This window comes from Pteropus alecto, unplaced genomic scaffold (genome assembly GCF_000325575.1).
Source record: "Pteropus alecto unplaced genomic scaffold, ASM32557v1 scaffold7, whole genome shotgun sequence".
Classification (NCBI taxonomy): domain Eukaryota; kingdom Metazoa; phylum Chordata; class Mammalia; order Chiroptera; family Pteropodidae; genus Pteropus; species Pteropus alecto.
Window position 1 is genome coordinate 11,956,609 of NW_006494614.1, and position 13,386 is coordinate 11,969,994.

The window sequence follows — 13,386 nt, forward strand, 5'->3', positions numbered from 1 at the left end:
CTCAGCAAATCATGCTTTATATACTTTACTCATGCCAATGACATTCAATCCCAGAACTCTCCTCCGAACTTCAGACTCATTTATCAAACTGCCTCCTTGACATTTCCATATATACTTGAATTTTTTCCCTAATTTAGTTCTTTAGTTTTATGAACGTAACACTTTACTACTTCATGGCATATTCACAAGATTTACTTCAATTCACAGCTGTCTGTCCTGCCATCAAACCTAGAGTTTACCGACCAGTTCAATTCAGACACTAGAAAAAAATATATTATATGGACTAAGGTGAGATTCTTTAATTGTTATATATTTTTAATTATTTTTAATTGAGGTATAATTGACATGTATCATATTAGTTTTGATATTCACATACATTGTGAAAATGATCATCACAGTAAGTCTAGTTACATCTGTCACCATAGTTAGAGAATTTTTTGCTCTGTGATGAGAACTTTTTAACTTGCTCTCAGCAACTTTCAAATATCATTAACTATAGTCATCATGCTGTACATTACATGCCCATAACTTATTTTATAACAGAAAGTTTGTACCTTTTGACCCATTTTATCCATTTTGCCCAAACCCCACAAACTGTCTCTAGCAACTACCAATCTGTACTCTACATCCATGATTTTTTGTGGGTTTTCTTTAGATGCCACATAAAGGAGATCGTATGGTATTTGTCTTTATCTGACTTATTTCATTTAGTATAATGCCCTCAAGGTCCATTCATATTGTCACAAATAGCAATATTTTCTTTTTATGGCTGAATACCATTCCATTGTGTGTGTCACATTTTCTTTATTCATTCATCCGCCAATGGACTCTTAGGTTGTTTCCATAGCTTGGCTATTATAGATAATGCAGCAATGAACACAGAGTGCATATATCATTTCAAGTTAGTGTTTTCATTTTCTTCAGATAAATAGAAGTGGAATTGCTGGATCACATGGTAGTTCTACTTTTAACGTTTTGAGAAACCTCCATACCATTCTTCATAGTAGCTACACTAATTTATATTCCCACTGACAGTGCACAAAGGTTCCCTTTTCTCCACATCCTCACCAGCATCTGTTATCTTTGTCTTTTAGTATATAGCCATTCTAATGTGTGGGGTGATATGGCATTACGGTTTTGATTTGTATTTCCTGGATGATTAGTGATGCTGAGCATCTTTTTTTTTTCTTTGCATTGATTTTTTTTAAATTTATTTATTTAAATTAGTTTCAAGTATACAGTACTTTGGCTAGACATCTATATAGTTCATAAAATGATCTCCCCAATTTCTCCCTCCCTCCCCTGGTCCTTCACCTAGCCATCCTATTAATGCTAACTGCATTCCCTCTGCAGTGCTCCCCATCCCCATGACCAGCTATCAACTACTAATTTGTACTTCTTTAACCCTTCACCCCATTCTCCCAGCCCTGCAATTCCCCTCCCCTCTGAGCATCTTTTAATGTACCACCTCTATGTCTTCTTTGGAAAAATGTCTATTCCGATCTTCCGCACATTTTTTAATTGTTTTGTGTGTGCGCACACGTGTGTGTGTGTGTGTGTGTGTGTGTGCTATTGAGTTGTATGAGTTTTTTATATATTTTGGATATTAACCCCTTATCAGATAATTCTTATTTTTGAAGGCTGAGTTTTTTTCCTGCTTCTGAATAGGTTAATTATGCTTATAATACTTACCGAGGCATACATATTTCTCCCATGATTTAACCAAAAGCTGTAATAGTGAACTTTTTTCTCATGCATTATCGTTTTGTTTTTTTTTTAGGTGAAGCAACCCTTGGTTGACCTTCAGAATTGCAAGGATCTTGTTAGCTTACAATACCTTTTTTTTTTTTTACGCCTACAGCATCCGGTCTTCCTTGGTGGTTTCCCATCCAAGTACTAACCAGGCCCAACCCTGCTTAGCTTCCAAGATCTGACAAGATTGGGCTTGTTCAGGGTAGCATGGTCATAGACTCTTATGCATTATCTAATCAGATCTTTATGTATATTGACTATGTTTTCAAAGGTTGTCTACTGCCAGATATCTGCACACACTGTGGTACTGATTCTAGGCCACTGCTGCTAGCCTTTTTTTTTCTCCCACTCATGTGTATACACGACTTCAGTGACTTCTGACTTTCCTCCTGGGCTTCATTTCTACATATCTGATGGTCCAGTGGACAAATATAACTGAACGTTCCACTAAAAATTTAACATAACCAAAACTGAATCATTTTTCCCCTGCTCTCAAATCAGTAACTCTTGACTTCCCTCTTCTTGTCAATGGAGTTGCCATTCTCTTGGCTGCCCAGGCTTCACTCCACTTCCTATCTTCCTCTAGAGTTCATCACCTTACTACTATTTCTTCCTTCAGTACAGTAATATCATGTCCTGGTGACATAATTATGAGTTTGGGGTCAGAAGACTTGGGAATATTAGTTAACTGAGATCTCTATGCTTCACTTTCCTCATTTCTAATATAAGGTTAAAAATACATAATAGGATTATTTTGAAGATTAGATGATCCTATGCATACAAGACCCTTATGGCAAATAAGTTTTTACCATATTTTGTTCTCTTCCCTGACTTCCATTTCCATGGCCAAAATTATAGCGGTGTCCCTCACGATATCTCATGTAAATGACAGTACTCATTTCTAAACTCTGCTTTTAACCTTTCTCCCCCAAACACTTCCTGAAACATTTTTTGGTTCACAGTATAATCTTACCCACAATCTTTAATGACTAATTTTTAAATCAAAAGTATCTAAAGTTGGGTGGATAGTTCTTACTAAACCATAAACTCCTTCAGAAAGGATAAGGACTTTGTGCATTCATATTAGCCTTCCCTGAAGCACATTGCATTCACCAGGGCTCACTGAACATTTCTTCCCAAAAAAATGACTAAAATGATAATCTGGATATTTGTTACAGAATATAAGAATTTATTTTCAGTATGCTAAATTCTTCAAGGACAGTTTTAAATTCAGCCTTGACCGTTATATGGTCTTTCGTAAATCCCTTCAAATACTTGGTAGCAATCTGCTTGACTGTTTTAGGTGTGGGAGCAATGACTGATGGTTTCAACCCTCAGTATGTTTTTCTGTTCCTTGAAGAGATAAACATCTTGAATGAGTTGTGTACTGGCTTCACAGTTATCACCCATGTTCACTGGAGGGCAGTGTTGTCAATAATCAGACTCTGGATTTGTTTCATTTTGCAATGCATTTGTTAGTTATTAGTTTGAGTTAAAATATGGAACTTTTTTAAAAAATGACTAGAATATGTGTCAGTTGTACAGAACTGCACTTACCCTAACACAGTGTTTCTCAAATTTCTTACATATATAAATCACCCTAGACCTGTGCTGTCCAATACATTAACCACTAGCCATGTGACAATGGAGCACTTAAAAGTGAACAGTCAAATTGAAATGTGCTGTGAATGTAAAATACACACCTAACTTCGAGGACTGTGTACAAAAAAAAGGAATGTAAAATATCTCAAAAACATTGATCATATGTTGAAATGAAAGTATTTCGGTTATATTGAGTTAAATAAAATGTATTAGAATTAATTTCATCTTTTAAACTTTTTTTAAATGTGGCTACTAGCATATTTAAAATTACATAAGCAACTCGCTATGATTCATGTTATGTTCTTTTTGGACAACATTGCTCCAGATGCTTGTTTAAATGTTTCCTAGGTCTCACTTTTGGAACGCCTGCTTAACTAGTTCCAGGTGAGTGTCCAGGAATCCATACTTTTTAGCTCTCCAAGTAATTCATTGTTTTGTACTGATTTGACCAAATGATTTTGATGGTCTTCAGCACATCACTTATTCAAAACTAACAAAGGCAGTAATCATTTTCAATTTCAATTATGTAATAATTGCCATATCAATCATGCATGTTTTTCAATTAGTAAAACACACTTCAAAATATAATCATGACACAAGCATTTTGGGAGAGTAGAAGGAAGGTGGGAGCAATTAAGCAATATCTACAACAAATTTAAGTTCTCAGAACCTTTGACTCACTTCTAGAAATTGATCTGGCAGATATTCTCACGAGCTCAGCATGAGACAATCTAAAATTCACTTCAGCACTGTCTGACATAGTGGAAAACTGGAAAATGATTACATTATGATACTTCCAATTGAATACTATGCAGGCTATAAACAAGAATAAAGTCATCTGTATGCACTGATATAGAAAGATGTCTGACATTTACAAGGGGCCAAAGCAAGTTGCAGAAAAATGTATAGATCCTATTTGTATGTGAAAAATATATGAACATATATTTATACAGACAGTTCCCAATCTACAATAGTTCGAATTACAATTTTTCAACATGGTGCAAAAGTGATATGATGCACCCAGTGGAAACCATACTTTAAACTCTGAATTTTGCTCTTTTCCCGGTCTAGCAATATATGGTACTATACTCTCTCCTGATGCTAGCCAGAGGAAACAAGGCACAGCTCCCAGTCAGGTACATGGTCACGAGAGTAAACAACCAATACTCTACCCTGTATTCATTGTGCTTTTACAATGGTGCAAAAGTGATATGATGCATCCAGTGGAAACCATACTTTAAACTCTGAATTTTGCTCTTTTCCCGGTCTAGCAATATATGGTACTATACTCTCTCCTGATGCTAGCCAGAGGAAACAAGGCACAGCTCCCAGTCAGGTACATGGTCACGAGAGTAAACAACCAATACTCTACCCTGTATTCATTGTGCTAGATGATTTGCCCAACTGTAGATTAATGGTGAATGTTCTGAGCATGTTTAAGGTAGGCTAGGCTAAGCTATGATGTTCAGTAGGTTAGGTGTATTAAATGCATTTTCTATTTAAGATATTTTCAACTTACAATGGGTTTATTGGGACATAACCCCATCATAAGCCAAGGACCATCTCATATGCATAGGAAGTTTCAAAAACTGTTAATAGTGGTTACTGTTAATATGGAGAAGATTCCCAGTAATATGGAAATAAACTTTTACATTGCTTTTTATATCCGTTTGTATTGTTTTATTTTGCGATGAGCAATATACAAATTTACATTGCGCATTACAAAACGATGTCTGAAACCGCACGTAAAGCCTAGCCAAGTAAATTCCTCATCGCTTTGGTTCCTGTTACAGAAATGTGCTTTTCACTATTATCTTTTATTCTGGAATTTGGTCTTCATTTTAATATTCTAAAAAGCTACCGCACATTAGTCATTCATTCGTTCGTTCAACCTTTTTACCAGGTATTGTTCTAAGCAGAAAAATAAAGAGCGGTGCACAAAACCATGTGTTCCTTACACAAGGACAATAAACGCATAAATAATAATTAGTAACTAGCTCTACGAAGACTTGGATTTTCAAGTGTTGAAATGTTCAAGTGTCACGTGTGCTTGTGTGCACATATACACATATTTTACTCACATACTAAATACACCCGTTGCTACTGAAATTTAGTGTCGTTTGAACAAAGTATTCTGCAACAGTTCTCAAGTTAATCTTTCTCCTGCATTCGTTGTAACGAACAGTACGAAGGAATTAAAAATAGCAAAGCTTTTCAGTTGTGAATTTAGGCAAACTACTTAACTGCTTTAGGCCTCAGTTTTCTCCTCTGGCAAACGGAGTGTTTACCTCTCAGGTTTGCTGTCCCAGGGAGAATTCTCTGTGCCGAACATAGAGTGTAACAGCAGCGCCAGCACAAGGAAGTGTGCGGGTAGGGTGGGCCCCATAGGACCTCGCCCTGGGCTGCGTGCCGCGCGGAGGGCCGGCTCTCGCGAGGTGCGGTATTCCGGCTGTGCACCGGCGGAGATACGCGGCGCTTTCACATGCTTTTTTCACGCGAGCTTTTCAGCCCAACAATTTCTTTCCCCGCATGCAGTGGCCGCTGGGGGTCAACTCCCTCCAGCCACCAGCCAACCAGTCAGCTCGACTTCTCGAATGGGTCATAAACTGAGGCCGCCCTTAGCTGCAAAGCTCAAATCCACTCCCAGTCCCGAGCCACCCAATCCGTCTAGGGCGGGCTTGGCACACGGCAGGCGGTAGCCTTGCCTTCAACTACGCCTGTTCGTTTGAATTCTGGCGCCGCTCCTGCGCCACGTAGAGCCAGAATCGGAAGGATTCTGAGAGCAGCACGGAGAGCAGCACGCCAGCGAACACGCGGCGTGCGGGCGGCGCGCGCACCACGCCCCAGAACGAGCCCCCGAAAGAAAAGAGCCGCCGCGCGCGCTCTCGCTTTTTCCCTCATCGAACGGCCACGCCCCCGTCTCTCTCGCGTCCAATAGATGTGAGAGGGCGGGGCAGCCCGAGTCTGACTCAAGAGAGGCTATATAGGGAACTGCTAGCAGCGCAGTGCGTTCTTTTGCGTCGGGACTTGGGAGACGTTCCTGGGAAGTCGGTGAGTACTCGTCGCGGATGAGAACGCGGTGGCGCGGACTTAAGTCGGAGGCGGCAGTGCTGTGAAGAGGTTTAGAGATTTGTATATTGAGAGCTCGTATGTGGCAAGCATGCAGCCGGATCGTCACTTGTCTTTACTCGTGGTGGCGGCTGCTGCTGCTGCTGGCCACCACCGCTGCGCGCGGCCTGGTTACTTAATCTGAGCAGTCGGCCGGCTGAGCCTGAGTGGCGGCAGGAAAATCACACTCCCAAGATTTGGAGCGAGGGTTTAGTTTTACGTTAAGAACCAGAGGCCCTTATTAGTAATGCGAGTGTGTTCTGTCGCCAGATCAAACGATTATTTCAAAATAGGTCCCTGATTTTTGCCGGAGACTGAATTGTAATTGTACCCAGGTGGCGCTGTGCGCAAATAGGATTAATGACGGGGAAGGTTTTTTTAGTACTGAAAACCTTGAACTGTGGCATTTGTGAGAATGCTTAGTCTAAAACATTGATCCCCCGCAGGAACAATGGCGCTCGGTGTAAGGGAGCTGATAAATGGATATGCCGAGGTAAGTGCTGTTGGGCTTAGTTCTTAAACTGAAGAAATAAACCTTGATTTACGGGAATAAAAGGCGAATCATTTGAAACTTGCTTTTTATTAGATGCAAAGGAAAATTCCAAAACATACGGGAAGTTACTTGATTAAAACCTGACAATCTTACCAGGTGTGTATTGGACTAGTATTTTCATTCATCATGTTTAGTCTGTATGTATATTAAAAGCTAATTTTCTTGTCTTTGAACAGCATCTTGGGGGTTGATGAATACTAATGAAGCTAAGGATGTCACTGACTAGCAGCCTTACTTTGTTTTGAAGTAAGTTGTGTGGCTTACAAGGTCTGCTATAGTATTTTCTAATATAGTGCTTGTCTTTTAATGTTGCTTTGGTTTATGGTCTAATCAATGATGAAACCTATCCCGAAGCTGATTACCTGAAGAAAAACATGTACGGATTCGGCTTCTGAGATAAGACCAATATGCAAAAATGTAATAAATTTTTGTTGTCTGGATTTAATAACAAGGTTCTGTTAGATTATAAATCTTGTAGAGGAAAAACTAGCACCCAATAATCTTTTTTTTATCTGCCAACAGTGAGTGGTAACTCCTCTTTGAAAGAAGCCAGTTTTCTCTGACGTCCCTATTTCTGTAAGTGGAATTATTTTGCTTGTAGTCAGTGTTGTGTCCTTGGTCTTAATCTGTGATGATCCTATCCCGAACCTGAATTTCTGTTGAAAAAGCAATACGGATCTGGCTTCTGAGATAGACCAGTATAAGGACACTAGTATTTAAGTAAGTTCTGATGTTAATGCTTTTGTAAATCTCAAATGTTTTTCCTTTTTTAGGCCAAGATTGACTTAGATGTTGAATGGAAAACTGGTGATCAGAAAAAGTTCTTCATTTTATGGACATGGAAAGAAAACATGCAGATAAAGATTGATTATATTTTAATTGTGCAAATAGATCCTCAACCAACATCAAGTCTAGATTAATGTATCCATAAGATTCAAGCTATTTATATTTAATCATGTCACACTGCCCTAGAGAATCAAAACCTGTTAACCAGTAGATAAAACTTATTAGACCTGTTGCTAGGAATGTGTATCAAACTATATTTCAGTCAACTAGCCTTGTAATCAAATTTCCAAATGAATGTCTTATCTTTGGTCACCTGTTTGAATTTAAAATACATGTAATTAAAGCTGAGTGAAAGTTTATATTGACTATATAATAATAGAGATGAGAGCAAAGTGGAAAGAGAGGGCCTTTTATGGGGATGAGGGGATACCAGGCATCAGAATGTTTAGTCCTGATGTAATTTGAAAGGCTGTTTAAGCTAAAAATAGTACTGAGAATGAAGATCAAACAGCATAGCAGTTAAGGGTCATGAGGAAGGTCACTGAAATTATCCCCAAGCCCATAACACCAAGTTTTTCCTCATATGAGCTGTCATCTTTTTCTTAAAATGTTTGTGGGGTTTTTTTTATTTGTTTGTTTTTTGCCTAAATGAAAATAATTCAGTTTTGAACCCATACAGCTCAGGAGAAGCCCATGAGACAACAATCCTGTGGCTAAGTGGCCAGGCACATAGTGAATTTGCCCCAAGTAATAAGACAATGTACAAAATTGTTCTGTAGAAGTGTTTCTCACATTAAAATACAAAGTACTGTAAAATTAAATGGCTTAGTATTTGGGGTATCCATATGTTGGAGTAGGTACAAGAATATGGTTAAGTATATTTCTATGAAAGTGAACTTAAGGTACTTTGTGGGAAATTAGGGGCTCTTGAGGCTTGTAATAATGAAAAATTAGTGTAATGTGCCAATAGATAAGCATCTTGGTATTACCAAATGAAATGAGAAAAGCTGGACCTTAGACAAAACCTTTGAGGCAAGATATATAAAATGCAGCAATTGACAATCTTGTAACTCCAACATTTCATGAAGCTATAAAAACCACTTCCAAGTAGTGTATTGGCGACTATTCCTAGTTGCATTTCTTTATCATATAGACATGAGTTAATTGACATTTGCAATCTACACCCTTGACCCTCCCCCTTGTCCTGTTCTATAAGGAACTTTCTAACATGCTTCGTAAGATGTTCACTGATTTAAATGCCTATGTACCTTAGCATGCTTGGTTGTACAGTAAATGTTAAATGAGTGATAAAAGACTAGGGTCCTGCACAAAACTTTCAGTACCTTTTCTCAGAGCTGGCAAACTTAAAAAAGTATCTTTTCTCAGAGCTGGCAAACTTAGACAAGTTGCGAAATAGACAAAATGAGCCCTCTGACCTTTTCCTGCAGTTTTTGCTCTTTTCCTTCCCATCGTAATATTAACGCTTCCTTAGATATAATTCAAATCAGATTGGCAATGTGCATTGATGTTATATATAGCACCATTCTGGATTCTGCCAATGAGGTTAAACGTTAGGTACTTCCTATGTATTATATGTCAGTAGTGACAATATGCCAAGAAAAGCAAGCCATATATCTGAAGACCGAACAAGTGAATTTTTGAGTCAACTCTCAATGTGGGGAAGATTTAGGCATAAAGACTGAGCAAAGATAGTATGCTCCAGGACCTGAGGGTGACAAGTGAAGGACAAGGCTGAAATGTTAGAAAAGTACCCTTAATGTTTTGGAGCAAGAGTTAGAACTCTAAAAAGCTATAATTTGAATTCCCTAAAACAGTTTCAGTGGAAGGTACATAGTCATATTTAGTGCTATTAACTGCATGTTCCACACCTGAATGGGAAATGAGAGTTGAGTACAAAAAGGTACGATATTTTATTGAAATTACTTGAATGCTCAATGCATGGTAAAATTTAAAATTACTAGTTGATGTAAATTTTTAGTATGCACTTAGGATTTTTTCATTTCACACAATAGAGGTCTTGCTGTTAGACTGTTCTAGCTTTCTGATACGTGAATGCTGACTTATTAGGTAATAATAGAACACCCAACAACGAGCCAAGACTAGGGGCTTTAAGTTAGCAAGGTGAGAGATTTATCCTCCAGAATATCTGCAACTTAATAGAGAACTCAGTGGAGACTCAAAAGCCTTAGTGACCTAAAGGAATGGGAGTATAATAGTTGGATCTGCTTGGTTAGGACTGGTTTCAGAAGTTGAAAGCAGAATGTACTGTGTCTGGGTTTAGTGAGTAGCCAATAGGAATTCTTTTCTCTGCCTTACACTGTGCTTCCAGGTTATCCTAAAAGTTCAGTTGGCTCAAACCTACCATTTGGTGCTTTCTAAAATTAGTTCTGTTGCCACAAATCCAATATCCTATTGCACTTTGCTTCCCAATCAAGTGCCCTCTGAACTGATTATGTGCTTCATAATGTTTGCTGTTTGCCCAGCCTGTGTGAAAGAGCTTTTGGCTGTTTTCATGATTTTTACACCAGTTCCCCAGTTAGAATTAGAGCCTTTATTTGAATCCCAGGTTACTGGGATTGTGTGCTTATCCTTTGCCAGTCCCTCCTTCATAGAGGTGGGACTCTCTTTCTCATCCTTCCTCCTAAAAGTTTGGTTTCAGATCCAAATATTTAAAGCATAATACTTACAGTTGCCTCACTGAATATTGCCATTGCCTCCGGCTTTTCTCCACCTCACTGTTTCTACATGTTTGGGTATATACAGAGATCAAATCAGAACACAAATGTGTCATATTTGAAATTTTATGGACCATCTTGGGGTGGAGGAGGGTACATTTCCAATATGAAAACTAGACTTCATTGTCTCATTTTCACAAGTCCTGGCCTCTTCCCCTTACTATGTGTCCACCATTGAGGACCCAACATGCCATGTGACTGAGTTATAACAGGAAAAAAATCTCAGAATCCCAAATTGAGTACAGTATAATTAAATCTATTTGGGAACTTATTAGTTATGCTTAGTTGATTCTAGTTCTCTTCAATGAAAAGCATTTCAGAAATTTGAAGAAAGTAACATTTACAATTATAGTGCATCGCTTTACTGAAGTCAAAACTTTTGATGTGCCCTTGCCTCCTATTGACTATAATTGATGTCCAACAAAGTGTACATTTGAAGTGTACGGTTTGATGAGTTTTTCCATAGACATGCACCCATGAAACACTGCAATCAAGATAATGACTATGTCCTTCTCTCCCAAAAGTGTCCTCTTACAGAGGCTTGATTTTAGACATGTTAAGTTTCAGATGGCAAATCCCAAATGAGATTTTGAGTTAAAGGAGTCCAGAGTTTCAGGGGAGAGATTGAGTTAGAGAAATAAAATTGGGAGTCATCAGCATGTGGATGATATATTAATTTAAAGACGTAAGATTAAATGGGATCACAGAGGGAGTGAGTATAAATAGAAATTGTCCAAGAATTGAGTTCTGGAACAGTCTAAAGAGTAGGGCACTCCATGTTTAGTTCAAATCCTGGAGATAGTATTGTGTCAAGGGAGAAACATTGGGAAGTGGTAATCTGTTGTCAAGTCTTTAACTGCCATATCTGGAACAGAAAATAGATTGAAAATCAAGGAGTTTTGGAATGAAAAGGGTGAGAACTTAAGCAAATAATAGTATTTGTTTATAACCCTGGGCAATGGGGCTAGAGATTGCCTTGCATTTAATGCAGGGCATTGTTACTATCTGAGGACAACTTATATATCAGGTGAAGTATCAAACAAAGTGGTCTTCAGGAGGGTGTGAAATGAGGAATTTAGTAAGTACAATAAGGGTTTTCATCAGACACGGTGGACTAAGAAGTGGCATTAACTACAATCAAGTTACAGGTTTGCCTTGCAGTGCTAAACTGCCTGCTGAGGCTTAAACCTATAATTTTAAATAGTTAATCAGCACAATTCTTCACTATTCTATGGGGCTTAACTGCCTTGGGAACAGCAGATCAATGGATAAGTTCAAAATTAAGGATAAATTAGCTGGGAAGAGCAGAGCAATGATGGGTCAAGAAAATTGAGGATGTAGGTAAAAGTGTTAAAATTACTGACCTTGAGATCAGGCTGATGGGGGAGGGGGGGCGGAAACAACAATAACGACAACAACAAAAAACAAGATAGTGCTGGAATACTGTCCCCAGTAATGACAAAGATCATATGTACCATGGAAAGATGCTGCTGAAAACAAAGTAAAATAAAGTCCTCTCGTACTATAAAGTGACTCATAGCATGTTGTATTCCAATTGTTTTCTCAGTCTCTGACCTTGGAGTGTGAGTTTTTGCAAGCAGAAACTGCCCTTTCTCTTAAACTCTGTGCCTAGGACAATGTAGTGGTTCCCATAAAAAAAAAAAAATTGTCTAATTAAATAGAATCCAATACATATATTTAGGGTAGGCAACGATGGTGTGATATAAGTTCTCCAAAAAAGATAAAAGAAATTAGAAAAGTTGGAAGCTGTTATAGACTAAATCTTTGTCTCCCCCAAATTCCTATGTTGAAGTTCTAACCCCAGTGTGACTGTATTTAGAGATGGAGGCTCAAAGGAAGTAATTAAGCTTAAATGAGGTTATAAGGATAGGGCCCTGATCAGATAGGATGAGTATCCTCATCAGAAGAGACCGTGTGAGCACACAGTGTGATGGCAGCCACCTACAAGCCAAGCCAGGAGGCCTCAGAATTTAATTTACCTTGCCGGAAACTTGATCTTGGACTTTCCAGCCTCCAGAACTGTGAGAAAATTAACTTCTATTGCTTAAGTCACCAAGTGTGTGGTTCATTATGGCAGCTCCAACAGACTAAGATATTTTATATGTGAGTAAACTAAGATTGAGAGATTTAAAATATAGTCTACTTAAGGTCTAGATCACTGGAAAGCATGATTTCATCATCCTCTATACTTTGCACATTAAAATATTGGATTTTAGTTTGGGCGTGACATTTAAGAAAAACAATATCCTAAGGAAGAAAACAAGGGCTCAGGAAACCATGTCATTCTGGACAATGTTTTAAGGACTTCGAAATATTTAACCTGAGGAAATGAAAATCAGAGGAAGGCATGATAACCATTTTTAGGTATTTGAAAGTATATCTTGTGGGAAAATAATAATAATCCCATGTTGTAGTACTATTATTACACCAATTTTATAGGTGAGGAAACTGAAACTTAGCAAAGTAATCTAATGAAAGTCACGTAGGAAAAGGAGAGAATTAGAATTTTAAATCTGGCAATCTTAACTCAAGAGATAGTGTTCTTATCCCACTAAATACCTTCCCCAGAGGAGCAGTTAATGTAAGTGTTTCTCTAGAAGGCACAAAGGATAAATAAAGAGGCAAACTGCAACTCAACCTAAAAATGAACTTCTCAATAATAGAATATACCTCCTCCATGTGATAGTCTCCCATTGGTGTGAATTGGAGGAAAGAGGCTGGCCCTAATCAACTGCAAAGACCCTTCCAGTCTAAATTCAGATTCTTGACTTGCCCAAGGTAAACCAGCTAGTTAATAACCAAAATGAC

The 13,386-nt window shown here is 38.2% G+C and overlaps 1 long non-coding RNA gene, 2 other non-coding genes and 1 pseudogene across 3 annotated transcripts; 3 read left to right on the forward strand and 1 right to left on the reverse strand.

The window, feature by feature from the left end:
* Positions 1-1,852: 1,852 nt before the first annotated feature.
* LOC112474903 lies at positions 1,853-1,971 on the reverse strand (annotated as a pseudogene).
* A 4,350-nt stretch (positions 1,972-6,321) lies between these two features.
* Positions 6,322-8,160, forward strand: LOC102891272. Its single transcript, XR_439389.3, has 6 exons — positions 6,322-6,405; positions 6,909-6,955; positions 7,049-7,111; positions 7,192-7,261; positions 7,538-7,591; positions 7,789-8,160. It is a non-coding gene; the product is annotated as an uncharacterized LOC102891272 (long non-coding RNA).
* Positions 7,344-7,413, forward strand: LOC112474669. The gene has a single exon (XR_003044523.1). It is a non-coding gene; the product is annotated as a small nucleolar RNA SNORD50 (small nucleolar RNA).
* LOC112474668 lies at positions 7,639-7,707 on the forward strand. Its single transcript, XR_003044522.1, has one exon. It is a non-coding gene; the product is annotated as a small nucleolar RNA SNORD50 (small nucleolar RNA).
* Positions 8,161-13,386: the final 5,226 nt, after the last annotated feature.